Here is a 22,176-nt window from a genome sequence, read left to right as displayed (position 1 = left end):
TACGTTATAAGGTAATACTACATAACGATATACGTTATTACGTAATAGTATATAACGTTATACGTTATTACGTAATACTATATAACGTTATACGTTATTACGTAATAGTATATAACGTTATACGTCATAAGGTGATACTATATAACGTTATACGTTATTGCGTAATAGTATATAACGTTATACGTCATATGGTAATACTACATAACGTTATACGATATTACGTAATAGTATATAACGTTATACGTCAGTACGTAATGGTATATAACGTTATACGTTATAACGTAATACTACATAACGTTATACGATATTACGTAATAGTATATAACGTTATACGTTATAACGTAATACTATATAACGTTATACGTTATTACGTAATAGTATATAACGTTATACGTTATTACGTAATAGTATATAACGTTGTAGGTTATAAGGTAATACTATATATCGTTATACGTTTTTACGTAATAGTATATAACGTTATACGTCATAAGGTAATACTATATAACGTCATACGTTATTACGTAAAGTATATAACGTTATACGTTATTACGTAATGGTATATAACGTTATACGCCATAAGGGTATACTAAATAACGTTATACGTTATTACGTAGTAGTATATAACGTTATACGATATTACGTAATAGTATATAACGTTATACGATATTACGTAATAGTATATAACGTTATACGTCATAAGGTGATACTATATAACGTTATACGTTATTACGTATTAGTATATATCGTTATACGTTATTACGTATTACTATATAACGTTATACGATATTACGTAATAGTATATAACGTTATACGTCATAAGGTGATACTATATAACGTTATACGTTATTACGTAATAGTAAATAACGTTATACGGCATATGGTAATACTATACAACGTTATACGTTATTACGTAATATTATATAACGTTATACGTTATAAGGTACTACTACATAACGTTAGACGTCATAAGGTAATGCTATATAACGTTATACGCCATAAGGTAATAATATATAACGTTATACGTCATTACGTAATGGTATATAACATTATACGTTATAACGTAATAGTATATAACGTTATACGTTATAAGGTGATACTACATAACATTATAAGCCATAAGGTAATACTATATAACGTTATACGTTATTACGTAATAGTATATAACATTATACGTTATTACGTAATAGTATATAACATTATACGTTATAAAGTAATAGTATATAACGTTATACGTCATAAGGTGATACTATATAACGTTATACGTTATTGCGTAATACTATATAACGTTATACGTCATATGGTAATACTACATAACGTTATACGTTATTACGTAATAGTATATAACGTTGTACGTCAGTACGTAATGGTATATAACGTTATACGCCATAAGGTAATACTATACAACGTTATACGTTATTACGTAATAGTATATAACGTTATACGTTATAAGGTACTACTACATAACGTTAGACGTCATAAGGTAATACTACATAACGTTATACGTTATTACGTCATAGTAAATAACGTTATACGTTATTACGTAATAGTATATAACATTATACGTTATAAAGTAATAGTATATAACGTTATACGTTATAAGGTAATTCTACATAACGTTATACGATATTACGTAATAGTATATAACGTTATACGTTATTACGTAATACTATATAACGTTATACGTTATTACGTAATAGTATATAACGTTATACGTCATAAGGTGATACTATATAACGTTATATGTTATTGCGTAATAGTATATAACGTTATACGTCATATGGTGATACTACATAACGTTATACGATATTACGTAATAGTATATAACGTTATACGTCAGTACGTAATGGTATATAACGTTATACGTTATAAGGTAATACTACATAACGTTATACGATATTACGTAATAGTATATAACGTTATACGTTATTACGTAATACTATATAACGTTATACGTTACTACGTAATAGTATATAACGTTATACGTTATTACGTAATAGTATATAACGTTGTAGGTTATAAGGTAATACTACATAACGATATACGTCATTACGTAATAATATATAACGTTATACGTTATAAGGTAATACTACATAACGTTATACAATATTACGTAATAGTATATAACTTTATACGTTATTACCTAATACTATATAACGTTATACGTCAGTACGTAATGGTATATAACGTTATACGCCATAAGGTAATACTATATAACGTTATACGTTATTACGTAATAGTATAGAACGTTATACGTTATAAGGTAATACTACATAACGATATACGTCATTACGTAATAATATATAACGTTATACGTTATAAGGTAATACTACATAACGTTATACGATATTACGTAATAGTATATAACTTTATACGTTATTACCTAATACTATATAACGTTATACGTTATTACGTAATAGTATATAACGTTATACGTCATAAGGTGATACTATATAACGTTATACGTTATGGCGTAATAGTATATAACGTTATACGTCATATGGTAATACTACATAACGTTATAGGATATTACGTAATAGTATATAACGTTATACGTCAGTACGTAATGGTATATAACGTTATACGCCATAAGGTAATACTACATAACGTTATACGATATTACGTAATAGTATATAACGTTATAGGTTATAAGGTAATACTACATAACGTTATACGATTTTACGTAATAGTATATAAAGTTATACGTCAGTACGTAATGGTATATAACGTTATACGCCATAAGGTAATACTATATAACGTTATACGTCATTACGTAATAGTATATAACGTTATACGTCAGTACGTAATGGTATATAACGTTATACGCCATAAGGGTATACTAAATAACGTTATACGTTATTACGTAGTAGTATATAACGTTATACGATATTACGTAATAGTATATAACGTTATACGTTATTACGTAATACTATATAACGTTATACGTTATTACGTAATTGTAAATAACGTTATACGTCATAAGGTGATACTATATAACGTTATACGTTATTGCCTAATACTATATAACGTTATACGTCATATGGTAATACAACATAACGTTATACGTTATTACGTAATAGTATATAACATTATACGTTATAAAGTAATAGTATATAACGTTATACGTTATAAGGTAATTCTACATAACGTTATACGATATTACGTAATAGTATATAACGTTATACGTTATTACGTAATACTATATAACGTTATACGTTATTACGTAATAGTATATAACGTTATACGTCATAAGGTGATACTATATAACGTTATATGTTATTGCGTAATAGTATATAACGTTATACGTCATATGGTGATACTACATAACGTTATACGATATTACGTAATAGTATATAACGTTATACGTCATAAGGTGATACTATATAACGTTATACGCCATAAGGTAATACCATACAACGTTATACGTTATTACGTAATAGTATATAACGTTATACGTTATTACGTAATAGTATATGACGTTATACGTCAGTACGTAATGGTATATAACGTTATACGTTATAAGGTAATACTATATAACGTTATACGTTATTACGTATTAGTATATATCGTTATACGTTCTTACGTAGTAGTATATAACGTTATACGATATTACGTAATAGTATATAACGTTATACGATATTACGTAATGGTATACAACGTTATACGCCATATGGTAATACTATATAACGTTATACGTTATTACGTAGTAGTATATAACGTTATACGATATTACGTAATAGTATATAACGTTATACGATATTACGTAATAGTATATAACGTTATACGTTATAAGGTAATTCTACATAACGTTATACGATCTTACGTAATAGTATATAACATTATACGTTATTACGTAATACTATATAACGTTATACGTTATTACGTAATAGTATATAACGTTATACGTCATAAGGTGATACTATATAACGTTATACGTTATTGCGTAATAGTATATAACGTTATACGCCATAAGGTAATACTATATAACGTTATACGTTATTACGTAATAGTTTATAACGTTAGACGTCAGTACGTAATGGTATATAACGTTATACGTTATAAGGTAATACCATACAACGTTATACGTTATTACGTAATAGTATATAACGTTATACGTTATTACGTAATAGTATATAACGTTATACGTCAGTACGTAATGGTATATAACGTTATACGTTATAAGGTAATACCATATAACGTTATACGTTATTACGTAATAGTATATAACATTATACGTTATTACGTAATAGTATATAACATTATACGTTATAAAGTAATAGTATATAACGTTATACGTCATAAGGTGATACTATATAACGTTATACGTTATTGCGTAATACTATATAACGTTATACGTCATATGGTAATACTACATAACGTTATACGTTATTACGTAATAGTATATAACGTTGTACGTCAGTACGTAATGGTATATAACGTTATACGCCATAAGGTAATACTATACAACGTTATACGTTATTACGTAATAGTATATAACGTTATACGTTATAAGGTACTACTACATAACGTTAGACGTCATAAGGTAATACTACATAACGTTATACGTTATTACGTCATAGTAAATAACGTTATACGTTATTACGTAATAGTATATAACATTATACGTTATAAAGTAATAGTATATAACGTTATACGTTATAAGGTAATTCTACATAACGTTATACGATATTACGTAATAGTATATAACGTTATACGTTATTACGTAATACTATATAACGTTATACGTTATTACGTAATAGTATATAACGTTATACGTCATAAGGTGATACTATATAACGTTATATGTTATTGCGTAATAGTATATAACGTTATACGTCATATGGTGATACTACATAACGTTATACGATATTACGTAATAGTATATAACGTTATACGTCAGTACGTAATGGTATATAACGTTATACGTTATAAGGTAATACTACATAACGTTATACGATATTACGTAATAGTATATAACGTTATACGTTATTACGTAATACTATATAACGTTATACGTTACTACGTAATAGTATATAACGTTATACGTTATTACGTAATAGTATATAACGTTGTAGGTTATAAGGTAATACTACATAACGATATACGTCATTACGTAATAATATATAACGTTATACGTTATAAGGTAATACTACATAACGTTATACAATATTACGTAATAGTATATAACTTTATACGTTATTACCTAATACTATATAACGTTATACGTCAGTACGTAATGGTATATAACGTTATACGCCATAAGGTAATACTATATAACGTTATACGTTATTACGTAATAGTATAGAACGTTATACGTTATAAGGTAATACTACATAACGATATACGTCATTACGTAATAATATATAACGTTATACGTTATAAGGTAATACTACATAACGTTATACGATATTACGTAATAGTATATAACTTTATACGTTATTACCTAATACTATATAACGTTATACGTTATTACGTAATAGTATATAACGTTATACGTCATAAGGTGATACTATATAACGTTATACGTTATGGCGTAATAGTATATAACGTTATACGTCATATGGTAATACTACATAACGTTATAGGATATTACGTAATAGTATATAACGTTATACGTCAGTACGTAATGGTATATAACGTTATACGCCATAAGGTAATACTACATAACGTTATACGATATTACGTAATAGTATATAACGTTATACGATATTACGTAACAGTATATAACGTTATACGATATTACGTAATAGTATATAACGTTATACGCCATAAGGTAATACTATATAACGTTATACGTTATTACGTAGTAGTATATAACGTTATACGATATTACGTAACAGTATATAACGTTATACGATATTACGTAATAGTATATAACGTTATACGTCATAAGGTGATACTATATAACGTTACACGTCAGTACGTAATGGTATATAACGTTATACGCCATAAGGTAATACTATATAACGCTATACGTTATTACGTAATAGTATATAACGTTATACGTTATAAGGTAATACTACATAACGATATACGTTATTACGTAATAGTATATAACCTTATACGTTATAACGTAATACTATATAACGTTATACGCCATAAGGTAATACTATATAACGTTATACGTTATTACGTAATAGTATATAACGTTTTACGTTATAAGGTAATACCATATAACTTTATACGTTATTACGTTATAGTATATAACGTTATACGTCAGTACGTAATGGTATATAACGTTATACGCCATAAGGGTATACTATATAACGTTATACGTTATTACGTAGTAGTATATAACGTTATACGATATTACGTAATAGTATACAACGTTGAACGATATTACATAATAGTATATTACGTTATACGTCATAAGGTGATACTATATAACGTTATACGATATTACGTATTAGTATATATCGTTATACGTTCTTACGTAGTAGTATATAACGTTATACGATATTACGTAATAGTATATATCGTTATACGTTCTTACGTAGTAGTATATAACGTTATACGTTATATACGTAATAGTATATAACGTTAAACGTCATAAGGTAATACTATATAACGTTATACGTCAGTACGTAATGGTATATAACGTTATACGCCATAAGGTAATACTATATAACGTTATACGTTATTACGTAATAGTATATAACGTTATACAATATTACGTAATAGTATATAACGTTATACGTCATAAGGTGATACTATATAACGTTATACGTTATTACGTAATAGTATATAACGTTATACGTTATAACGTAAAACTATATAACGTTATACGTCATAAGGTAATACTATATAACGTTATACGTCAGTACGTAATGGTATATAACGTTATACGCCATAAGGTAATACTATATAACGTTATACGTTATTACGTAATAGTATATAACGTTATACGTTATAAGGTAATACTACATAACGATATACGTCATTACGTAATAATATATAACGTTATACGTTGTAAGGTAATACTACATAACGTTATACGATATTACGTAATAGTATATAACTTTATACGTTATTACCTAATACTATATAACGTTATACGTTATTACGTAATAGTATATAACGTTATACGTCATAAGCTGATAATATATAACGTTATACGTTATTGCGTAATAGTATATAACGTTATACGTCATATGGTAATACTACATAACGTTATAGGATATTACGTAATAGTATATAACGTTATACGTCAGTACGTAATGGTATATAACGTTATACGCCATAAGGTAATACTATATAACGTTATACGTTATTACGTAATAGTATATGACGTTTGACGTTATAAGGTAACACCATATAACTTTATACGTTATTACGTAATAGTATATAACGTTATACGTCAGTAAGTAATGGTATATAACGTTATACGCCATAAGGTAATACTATATAACGTTATACGTTATTACGTAGTAGTATATAACGTTATACGATATTACGTAATAGTTTACAACGTTGAACGATATTACGTAATAGTATATAACGTTATACGTCATAAGGTGATACTATATAACGTTATACGATATTACGTATTAGTATATATCGTTATACGTTCTTACGTAGTAGTATATAACGTTATACGATATTACGTAATAGTATATAACGTTATACGATATTACGTAATAGTATATAACGTTATACGTCATAAGGTGATACTATATAACGTTATACGATATTACGTATTAGTATATATCGTTATACGTTATTACGTAATAGTATATAACGTTATACGTCAGTACGTAATGGTATATAACGTTATACGTCATAAGGTAATACTATATAACGTTATACGTCAGTACGTAATGGTATATAACGTTATACGCCATAAGGTAATACTATATAACGTTATACGTTATTACGTAATAGTATATAACGTTATACGTCATAAGGTGATACTATATAACGTTATACGATATTACGTATTAGTATATATCGTTATACGTTCTTACGTAGTAGTATATAACGTTATACGATATTACGTAATAGTATATAACGTTATACGTCATAAGGTGATACTATATAACGTTATATGTTATTGCGTAATAGTATATAACGTTATACGTCATATGGTAATACTACATAACGTTATACGATATTACGTAATAGTATATAACGTTATACGTCAGTACGTAATGGTATATAACGTTATACGTTATTAGGTAATACTACATAACGTTATACGATATTACGTAATAGTATATAACGTTATAGGTTATAAGGTAATACTACATAACGTTATACGATTTTACGTAATAGTATATAAAGTTATACGTCAGTACGTAATGGTATATAACGTTATACGCCATAAGGTAATACTATATAACGTTATACGTCATTACGTAATAGTATATAACGTTATACGTTATAAGGTAATACTACATAACGTTATACGTTTTTACGTAATAGTATATAACGTTATACGTCATAAGGTAATACTATATAACGTCATACGTTATTACTTAATAGCATATAATGTTATACGTTATTACGTAATACTACATAACGATATACGTTATTACGTAATAGTATATAACGTTATACGTTATAAGGTAATACTACATATCGTTATACGATATTACGTATTAGTATATAACGTTATACGTCATAAGGTAATACTATATAACGTTATACGTCATAAGGTAATACTATATAACGTTATACGTCAGTACGTAATGGTATATAACGTTATACGCCATAAGGTAATACTATATAACGCTATACGTTATTACGTAATAGTATATAACGTTATACGTTATAAGGTAATGCTACATAACGATATACGTTATTACGTAATAGTATATAACGTTATACGTTATTACGTAATACTATATAACGTTATACGTTATTACGTAATAGTATATAACGTTATACGTCATAAGGTGATACTATATAACGTTATACGTTATTGCGTAATAGTATATAACGTTATACGTCATATGGTAATACTACATAACGTTATACGATATTACGTAATAGTATATAACGTTATACGTCAGTACGTAATGGTATATAACGTTATACGTTATAACGTAATACTACATAACGTTATACGATATTACGTAATAGTATATAACGTTATACGTTATTACGTAATACTATATAAAGTTATACGTTATTACGTAATAGTATATAACGTTATACGTTATTACGTAATAGTATATAACGTTGTAGGTTATAAGGTAATACTATATATCGTTATACGTTTTTACGTAATAGTATATAACGTTATACGTCATAAGGTAATACTATATAACGTCATACGTTATTACGTAAAGTATATAACGTTATACGTTATTACGTAATGGTATATAACGTTATACGCCATAAGGGTATACTAAATAACGTTATACGTTATTACGTAGTAGTATATAACGTTATACGATATTACGTAATAGTATATAACGTTATACGATATTACGTAATAGTATATAACGTTATACGTCATAAGGTGATACTATATAACGTTATACGTTATTACGTATTAGTATATATCGTTATACGTTATTACGTATTACTATATAACGTTATACGTTATAAGGTGATACTATATAACGTTATACGTTATTGCGTAATAGTATATAACGTTATACGTCATAAGGTGATACTATATAACGTTATACGTTATTACGTATTAGTATATATCGTTATACGTTATTACGTATTACTATATAACGTTATACGATATTACGTAATAGTATCTAACGTTTTACGTCATAAGGTGATGCTATATAACGTTATACGTTATTACGTATTAGTATATATCGTTATACGTTATTACGTATTAGTATATATCGTTATACGTTCTTACGTAGTAGTATATAACGTTATACGATATTACGCAATAGTATATAACGTTATACGATATTACGTAATAGTATATAACGTTATACGTCATAAGGTGATACTATATAACGTTATACGATATTACGTATTAGTATATATCGTTATACGTTATTACGTAATAGTATATAACGTTATACGTCAGTACGTAATGGTATATAACGTTATACGTCATAAGGTAATACTATATAACGTTATACGTCAGTACGTAATGGTATATAACGTTATACGCCATAAGGTAATACTATATAACGTTATACGTTATTACGTAATAGTATATAACGTTATACGTCATAAGGTGATACTATATAACGTTATACGATATTACGTATTAGTATATAGCGTTATACGTTCTTACGTAGTAGTATATAACGTTATACGATATTACGTAATAGTATATAACGTTATACGTCATAAGGTGATACTATATAACGTTATATGTTATTGCGTAATAGTATATAACGTTATACGTCATATGGTAATACTACATAACGTTATACGATATTACGTAATAGTATCTAACGTTATACGTCAGTACGTAATGGTATATAACGTTATACGTTATAAGGTAATACTACATAACGTTATACGATATTACGTAATAGTATATAACGTTATAGGTTATAAGGTAATACTACATAACGTTATACGATTTTACGTAATAGTATATAAAGTTATACGTCAGTACGTAATGGTATATAACGTTATACGCCATAAGGTAATACTATATAACGTTATACGTCATTACGTAATAGTATATAACGTTATACGTCAGTACGTAATGGTATATAACGTTATACGCCATAAGGGTATACTAAATAACGTTATACGTTATTACGTAGTAGTATATAACGTTATACGATATTACGTAATAGTATATAACGTTATACGTTATTACGTAATACTATATAACGTTATACGTTATTACGTAATTGTAAATAACGTTATACGTCATAAGGTGATACTATATAACGTTATACGTTATTGCGTAATACTATATAACGTTATACGTCATATGGTAATACTACATAACGTTATACGTTATTACGTAATAGTATATAACATTATACGTTATTACGTAATAGTATATAACATTATACGTTATAAAGTAATAGTATATAACGTTATACGTTATAAGGTAATTCTACATAACGTTATACGATATTACGTAATAGTATATAACGTTATACGTTATTACGTAATACTATATAACGTTATACGTTATTACGTAATAGTATATAACGTTATACGTCATAAGGTGATACTATATAACGTTATATGTTATTGCGTAATAGTATATAACGTTATACGTCATATGGTGATACTACATAACGTTATACGATATTACGTAATAGTATATAACGTTATACGTCAGTACGTAATGGTATATAACGTTATACGTTATAAGGTAATACTACAAAACGTTATACGATATTACGTAATAGTATATAACGTTATACGTTATTACGTAATACTATATAACGTTATACGTTATTACGTAATAGTATATAACGTTATACGTTATTACGTAATAGTATATAACGTTGTAGGTTATAAGGTAATACTATATATCGTTATACGTTATTACGTAATAGTATATAACGTTATACGTCATAACGTAATACTATATAACGTCATACGTTATTACTTAATAGCATATAACGTTATACGTTATTACGTAATACTATATGACGTTATACGTTGTAACGTAATAGTATATAACGTTATAGGTTATAAGGTAATACTACATAACGTTATACGATATTACGTAATAGTATATAACGTTATACGTCAGTACATAATGGTATATAACGTTATAGGCCATAAGGTAATACTATATAACGTTATACGTTATTACGTAATAGTATATAACGTTATACGTTATAAGGTGATACTACATAACGATATACGTTATTACGTAATAGTATATAACGTTATACGTTATAAGGTAATACTACATAACGTTATACGATATTACGTATTAGTATATAACGTTATACGTCATAAGGTATTACTATATAACGTTATACGTTATTACGTAATAGTATATAACGTTATACGTCATAAGGTGATACTATATAACGTTATACGTTATTGCGTAATACTATATAACGTTATACGTCATATGGTAATACTACATAACGTTATACGTTATTACGTAATAGTATATAACGTTATACGTTATTACGTAATAGTATATAACGTTATATGTTATTACGTAATAGTATATAACATTATACGTTATAGAGTAATAGTATATAACGTTATACATTATAAGGTAATACTACATAACGTTATACGCCATAACATAATATTATACAACGTTATACGTTATAACGTATTAGTATATAACGTCATACGTTACTACGTAATAGTATATAACGTTATACGTTAGTACGTAATTGTATATAACGTTATACATTATAAGGTAATACTGCAGCACGTTATACGTTATCAGGTAATCCCACATAACTCTTACACGTCATATGGTAATACTATATACCGTTATACGATATTACGTAATAGTATATAACGTTGTAGGTTATAAGGTAATACTATATATCGTTATACGTCAGTACGTAATGGTATATAACGTTATACGCCATAAGGTAATACTATATAACGTTATACGTTATCACGTTATAGTATATAACGTTTTACGTTATAAGGTAACACCATATAACTTTATACGTTATTACGTAATAGTATATAACGTTATAGGTCAGTACGTAATGGTATATAACGTTATACGCCATATGGTAATACTACATAACGTTATACGCCATAACGTAATACTATATAACGTTATACGTTATAACGTATTAGTATATAACGTTATACGTTAGTACATAATAGTATATAATGTTATACGTTAGTACGTAATAGTATATAACGTTATACGTTAGTACGTAATAGTATATAACGTTATACATTATAAGGTAATACTGCGGCACGTTATACGTTATAAGGTAATCCCACATAACTCTTACACGTCATATGGTAATACTATATACCGTTATACGATATTACGTAATAGTATATAACGTTATATGTTATTACGTAATAGTCTATAGCGTTTTACGTTATAAGGTAATACCATATCAATTTATACGTTATTACGTAATAGTATATAACGTTATACGGCAGTACGTAATGGTATATAACGTTATACGCCATAAGGTATACTATATAACGTTATACGTTATTACGTAGTAGTATATAACGTTATACGATATTACGTAATAGTATATAACGTTATACGTCATAAGGTGATACTATATAACGTTATACGTTATTACGTATTAGTATATATCGTTATACGTTATTACGTATTCGTATATAACGTTATACGATATTACGTAATAGTATATAACGTTATACGTTATTACGTATTAGTATATATCGTTATACGTTATTACGTATTAGTATATAACGTTATACGATATTACGTAATAGTATATAACGTTATACGATATTACGTAATAGTATATAACGTTATACGTCATAAGGTGATACTATATAACGTTATACGGTATTACGTAGTAGTATATAACGTTATACGATATTACGTAATAGTATATAACGTTATACGATATTACGTAATAGTATATAACGTTATACGTCATAAGGTGATACTATATAACGTTATACGTTATTACGTATTAGTATATATCGTTATACGTTCTTACGTAGTAGTATATAACGTTATATGATATTACGTACTAGTATATAACGTTATACGATATTACGTAATAGTATATAACGTTATACGTCATAAGGTGATACTATATAACGTTATACGTTATTACGTATTAGTATATATCGTTATACGTTCTTACGTAGTAGTATATAGCGTTATACGATATTACGTAATAGTATATAACGTTATACGTCATAAGGTGATACTACACAACGTTATACGATATTACGTAATAGTATATAACGTTATACATCATAAGGTAATACTATATAACGTTATACGTTATTACATTGCAGTATATAACGTTATTCGATATTACGTAATAGTATATAACGTTGAACGTTATAAGGTAATACCACATAACGTTATACGTCATAAAGTAATACTACATGACGTTATATGTTATAAGGTAATACTACATAACGTTATACGTCATAAGGTAATACTATATAACGTTATACGTTATTACGTAATATTATATAACGTTATACGTCATAAGGTAATACTATATAACGTTATACGTTATTACGTAATGGTATATAACGTTATACGTCAGTACGTAATGGTATATAACGTTATACGTTATAAGGTAATACCATATAACGTTATTCGTTATTACGTAATAGTGTATAACGTTATACGTCATAAGGTGATACTATATAACGTTATACGTTATTACGTAGTAGTATATAACGTTATACGTTATAAGGTAATACTACATAACGTTATACGCCATAACGTAATACTATATAACGTTATACGTCATAACGTAATACTATATAACGTCATACGTTATTACTTAATAGCATATAACGTTATACGTTATTACGTAATACTATATGACGTTATACGTTATGACGTAATAGTATATAACGTTATAGGTTATAAGGTAATACTACATAACGTTATACGATATTACGTAATAGTATATAACGTTATACGTCAGTACATAATGGTATATAACGTTATAGGCCATAAGGTAATACTATATAACGTTATACGTTATTACGTAATAGTATATAACGTTATACGTTATAAGGTGATACTACATAACGATATACGTTATTACGTAATAGTATATAACGTTATACGTTATAAGGTAATACTACATAACGTTATACGATATTACGTATTAGTATATAACGTTATACGTCATAAGGTAATACTATATAACGTTATACGTTATTACGTAATAGTATATAACGTTATACGTCATAAGGTGATACTATATAACGTTATACGTTATTGCGTAATACTATATAACGTTATACGTCATATGGTAATACTACATAACGTTATACGTTATTACGTAATAGTATATAACGTTGTACGTCAGTACGTAATGGTATATAACGTTATACGCCATAAGGTAATACTATACAACGTTATACGTTATTACGTAATAGTATATAACGTTATACGTTATAAGGTACTACTACATAACGTTAGACGTCATAAGGTAATACTACATAACGTTATACGTTATTACGTAATAGTAAATAACGTTATACGTCATAAGGTGATACTATATAACGTTATACGTTATTACGTAATAGTATATAACGTTATACGTCAGTACGTAATGGTTTATAACGTTAAACGTTATAAGGTATTACTATATAACGTTATACGTTATTACGTAATAGCATATAACGTTATACCTTATTACGTAATAGTGTATAACGTTATGCGTCATTACGTAATAGTGTATAACGTTATACGTCATTACGTAATGGTATATAACATTATACGTTATAACGTAATAGTATATAACGTTATACGTTATAAGGTGATACTACATAACATTATAAGCCATAAGGTAATACTATATAACGTTATACGTTATTACGTAATAGTATATAACGTTATACGTTATTACGTAATAGTATATAACGTTATACGTTATTACGTAATAGTATACAACATTATACGTTATAAAGTAATAGTATATAACGTTATACATTATAAGGTAATACTACATAACGTTATACGCCATAACATAATATTATATAACGTTATACGTTATAACGTATTAGTATATAACGTCATACGTTACTACGTAATAGTATATAACGTTATACGTTATTACGTATTAGTATATATCGTTATACGTTATTACGTATTAGTATATAACGTTATACGATATTACGTAATAGTATATAACGTTATACGTTATTACGTATTAGTATATATCGTTATACGTTCTTACGTAGTAGTATATAACGTTATACGATATTACGTAATAGTATATAACGTTATACGATATTACGTAATAGTATATAACGTTATACGTCATAAGGTGATACTATATAACGTTATACGGTATTACGTAGTAGTATATAACGTTATACGATATTACGTAATAGTATATAACGTTATACGATATTACGTAATAGTATATAACGTTATACGTCATAAGGTGATACTATATAACGTTATACGTTATTACGTATTAGTATATATCGTTATACGTTCTTACGTAGTAGTATATAACGTTATACGATATTACGTACTAGTATATAACGTTATACGATATTACGTAATAGTATATAACGTTATACGTCATAAGGTGATACTATATAACGTTATACGTTATTACGTATTAGTATATATCGTTATACGTTCTTACGTAGTAGTATATAGCGATATACGATATTACGTAATAGTATATAACGTTATAGGTCATAAGGTGATACTACACAACGTTATACGATATTACGTAATAGTACAGGGTGCGCCGTTAGAATCCGGACAAAAGAAGTTTTGTGCAGAAAGTTGTTTATTTAAGTCAATACACAAAAACACATGAAAATGTTGTTATATCTCATTTAAAGGGTCCTTGCTGAGAACTTTTATTCTATGTAACCACCCTCTGCCTCTATGACCTGCTCTATTCTTGCTCTAAAGCGCGAGCACGCTGACTTCAACTGGTCGCGTTTAATTGTCGCGAATTCTGACTCGATAGCAGCTCGTAGGGAGTTGACGTTGGGGTGCCTGCATTTATTAATTTGTCTCTCGATAACGCCCCACACGTAATAGTCCAATGGGTTTAGGTCGGGACTGTTAGGAGGCCAGAAATCTTTCGACCAAAACATGTCCACATTGTCAGAGAGCCAATTTTGAACAAGATGACTTGTGTGAGCAGGTGCGCCATCTTGTTGAAATAAATACGGCCTTCCAGAAGCCGTAATTTCCATCCACGGCTTTATTACTGTCTTCAGGACCTCCAAATAAACCTCCTTTGTGATTCTTTCGCCTTTTTGGAAGAAGTGCGGAGGCATGACGTCGCCCTCACTTGAGACAACGCTCAAAACGTGAACACTTGCTGGAAATTTGGTTTTGCCCACAACAGGAACATCTTCGAGATTGTGGGCCAGCCAACGGTCGTTCCTCCGATTCACTTTGGCATCCACCCGGCGCGAAGACTTTCTATAATCGCCGCTCTTCTATCGTATTCCGGGTTTTGCTTAACGAGTTCTGTCATTTTGAGGTTATAGAAGACTTATTGACATATTTAACTAACTTCAGAGTCAATCAGCACAAACATCTGAATTCTAATATGGTGGGAACTACAAATTGAATTCTGTCCGAATTCTAACGGCGCACCCTGTATATAACGTTATACATCATAAGGTAATACTATATAACGTTATACGTTATTACATTGCAGTATATAACGTTATTCGATATTACGTAATAGTATATAACGTTGAACGTTATAAGGTAATACCACATAACGCTATACGTCATAAAGTAATACTACATGACGTTATATGTTATAAGGTAATACTACATAACGTTATACGTCATAAGGTAATACTATATAACGTTATACGTTATTACGTAATATTATATAACGTTATACGTCATAAGGTAATACTATATAACGTTATACGTTATTACGTAATGGTATATAACGTTATACGTCAGTACGTAATGGTATATAACGTTATACGTTATAATTTAATACCATTTAACGTTATTCGTTATTACGTAATAGTGTATAACGTTATACGTCATAAGGTGATACTATATAACGTTATACGTTGTTGCGTAATAGTATATAACGATATACGTCATAAGGTAATACTATATAACGTTATACGTTATTACGTAATGGTATATAACGTTATACGTCAGTACGTAGTGGTATATAACGTTATACGTTATAAGGTAATACCATATAACGTTATACGTTATTACGTAATAGTGTATAACGTTATACGTCATAAGGTGATACTATATAACGTTATACGTTATTACGTAGTAGTATATAACGTTATACGATATTACGTAATAGTATATAACGTTACACGTCATAAGGTGATACTATATAACGTTATACGTTATTACGTAGTAGTATATAACGTTATATGTTATAAGGTAATACTACATAACGTTATACGTCATAAGGTAATACTATATAACGTTATACGTTATTACGTAATATTATATAACGTTATACGTCATAAGGTAATACTATATAACGTTATACGTTATTACGTAATGGTATATAACGTTATACGTCAGTACGTAGTGGTATATAACGTTATACGTTATAAGGTAATACCATATAACGTTATACGTTATTACGTAATAGTGTATAACGTTATACGTCATAAGGTGATACTATATAACGTTATACGTTGTTGCGTAATAGTATATAACGATATACGTAATATGGTAATACTACATAACGTTATACGATATTACGTAATAGTATATAACGTTATACGTAAGTACGTAATGGTATATAACGTTATACGCCGTAAGGGTATACTATATAACGTTATACGTTATTACGTAGTAGTATATAACGTTATACGATATTACGTAATAGTATACAACGTTATACGATATTACGTAATAGTATATAACGTTATACGTCATAAGGTGATACTATATAACGTTATACGTTATTACGTATTAGTATATATCGTTATACGTTCTTACGTAGTAGTATATAACGTTATACGATATTACGTAATAGGATATAACGTTATACGATATTACGTAATAGGATATAACGTTATACGATATTACGTAATAGTATATAACGTTATACGTCATAAGGTGATACTATATAACGTTATACGATATTACGTAATAGTATATAACGTTATACGTCATAAGGTAATACTATATAACGTTATACGTTATTACATTGCAGTATATAACGTTATTCGATATTACGTAATAGTATATAACGTTGAACGTTATAAGGTAATACCACATAACGTTATACGTCATAAAGTAATACTACATGACGTTACATGTTATAAGGTAATATTACGTAACGTTATACGTCATAAGGTAATACTATATAACGTTATACGTTATTACGTAATATTATATAACGTTATACGTCATAAGGTGATACTATATAACGTTATATGTTATTGCGTAATAGTATATAACGTTATACAGTAGCGGACAAAAGTTTAAGACGAAATGGAAGAAATAAATAATTGATTTACTTTCCATAAAAAATATAAATACGGTGTTCTACTTTTGGTATTAACTAATTGTACATTTGTTTGTACACTTAGAAAAAAAATTTCATTTTGATATTTTGCTCAATAGCTAAGTTATAAAAAAGGAACGAAATCTGTATAATATTTCGTCGGTCAAAAGTTTAAGACTATACAAAAAATATTAATTTTTGGTTAAAAAATATACACAATTTTTGTTTAAATTCAATATTTTGTTCAATATCCGTTATTTCTTATCCCTTCGGTACATCTTCTTGGCATAGAATCTATTAATTTTTTATATTAATCTACCGTAATATTATTCCAGGCTGTTTCAATCGTAGAGTAAAGTTCATTTAAATTTTTCGGTTTATAACCTTGTACTGTCTTTTTTATGATGCTTCACAAATTCTCGATTGGGTTAATGTCTGGTGATTGCGACGGCCACGGCAGCACGGTGATATTTTCTTCTTGAAAAAACTGTTTCACAACCCGAGCCGTGTGCTTCGGATCATTATCATTTTGAAAAATAAAATCATCACTCATATTGTTGCGTGCAAAAGGTAACATTGTGTTCTTGAGTATGTCCTTGTATTGAAAACGGTCCATAATTCCATTGATACGACATATCGGACCAGGGCCGCTTCGAGAAAAACACGCCCACACCATAACGTTGCCACCACCATGTTTAAGAGTTTTTAAAACGCACTGTGTTTTCAAACTTTCGCCAATTCGACGTCTAACGTACCGTATCCCGTCAGAACAGACGCGATTGAATTTCGATTCGTCAGAAAACAATACCTTTTGCCAATCTTCACTTGTCCAATGCTTATGAGCTTTAGCAAATGCAAGTCGTCTTTTTCGATTCCTAGAACTCAGCAGTGGTTTCTTTTGGGGTTTTCGTCCTCTTAAGTTAAAGTCTTCTAATCTTCTCCTAACAGTTCTAGCACTAATTTGTGTATCGTTTTCATAGTTTATCTCCGCAGCAATATTATTTGCACTACGAAAACGATCCAATCGATGAATCCGGCGATCCATTTTCGGTGTTGTTTTCCGTGGTCTTCCGTTTTTCGGTTGATCGCAATACATGCCTGTCTTTAAACATTTATACCAAGCTTGTTTACAAGCTGTTTCTGACCTGTTCACTATATTTGCTATTTCGGTGAAGGTTTTACTTTGCTTTCGCAGCCTTACGATTTGTTCCCTTTCGTTTTCAAGTAAATTCTTTGATTTACCCATAGTCTGTTCCTACCTAAATGAATTTTAAGCAATAAAAGGTACACTAAACAATGATTTTGACATTCCAGAATCAAAATGTTCAAAAACTGTACTCGTACTCACGTTTTACACAGATCGTCTTAAACTAATGTCCACTGTTTCCAAGTGCTAGGCGGTAACTAACTGTTGTAACTCCTACATTGTTTGTATTTAACAACTGACTGTCTGAGGTTACGAAGGTCAAACATACAGCTACGTTATTCCAAAGAGACAAACCGAATAGAAGAACAATATGCGTATAAGATGTTTGTAATCCGGTTTACAAATCATCGTCTTAAACTTTTGTCCGCTACTGTACGTCATATGGTGATACTACATAACGTTATACGATATTACGTAATAGTATATAACGTTATACGTCAGTACGTAATGGTATATAACGTTATACGTTATAAGGTAATACTACAAAACGTTATACGATATTACGTAATAGTATATAACGTTATACGTTATTACGTAATACTATATAACGTTATACGTTATTACGTAATAGTATATAACGTTATACGTCATAAGGTGATACTATATAACGTTATATGTTATTGCGTAATTGTATATAACGTTATACGTCATATGGTGATACTACATAACGTTATACGATATTACGTAATAGTATATAACGTTATACGTCAGTACGTAATGGTATATAACGTTATACGTTATAAGGTAATACTACAAAACGTTATACGATATTACGTAATAGTATATAACGTTATACGTTATTACGTAATACTATATAACGTTATACGTTATTACGTAATAGTATATAACGTTATACGTTATTACGTAATAGTATATAACGTTGTAGGTTATAAGGTAATACTATATATCGTTATACGTTATTACGTAATAGTATATAACGTTATACGTCATAACGTAATACTATATAACGTCATACGTTATTACTTAATAGCATATAACGTTATACGTTATTACGTAATACTATATGACGTTATACGTTGTAACGTAATAGTATATAACGTTATAGGTTATAAGGTAATACTACATAACGTTATACGATATTACGTAATAGTATATAACGTTATACGTCAGTACATAATGGTATATAACGTTATAGGCCATAAGGTAATACTATATAACGTTATACGTTATTACGTAATAGTATATAACGTTATACGTTATAAGGTGATACTACATAACGATATACGTTATTACGTAATAGTATATAACGTTATACGTTATAAGGTAATACTACATAACGTTATACGATATTACGTATTAGTATATAACGTTATACGTCATAAGGTAATACTATATAACGTTATACGTTATTACGTAATAGTATATAACGTTATACGTCATAAGGTGATACTATATAACGTTATACGTTATTGCGTAATACTATATAACGTTATACGTCATATGGTAATACTACATAACGTTATACGTTATTACGTAATAGTATATAACGTTATACGTTATTACGTAATAGTATATAACGTTATATGTTATTACGTAATAGTATATAACATTATACGTTATAGAGTAATAGTATATAACGTTATGCATTATAAGGTAATACTACATAACGTTATACGCCATAACATAATATTATACAACGTTATACGTTATAACGTATTAGTATATAACGTCATACGTTACTACGTAATAGTATATAACGTTATACGTTAGTACGTAATTGTATATAACGTTATACATTATAAGGTAATACTGCAGCACGTTATACGTTATCAGGTAATCCCACATAACTCTTACACGTCATATGGTAATACTATATACCGTTATACGATATTACGTAATAGTATATAACGTTGTAGGTTATAAGGTAATACTATATATCGTTATACGTCAGTACGTAATGGTATATAACGTTATACGCCATAAGGTAATACT

The sequence above is a fragment of the Bombus pascuorum genome, chromosome 13 (assembly GCF_905332965.1).
Source record: "Bombus pascuorum chromosome 13, iyBomPasc1.1, whole genome shotgun sequence".
Taxonomy (NCBI): Eukaryota; Metazoa; Arthropoda; class Insecta; order Hymenoptera; family Apidae; genus Bombus; species Bombus pascuorum.
Note: the sequence above shows the minus strand (reverse complement) of the source record.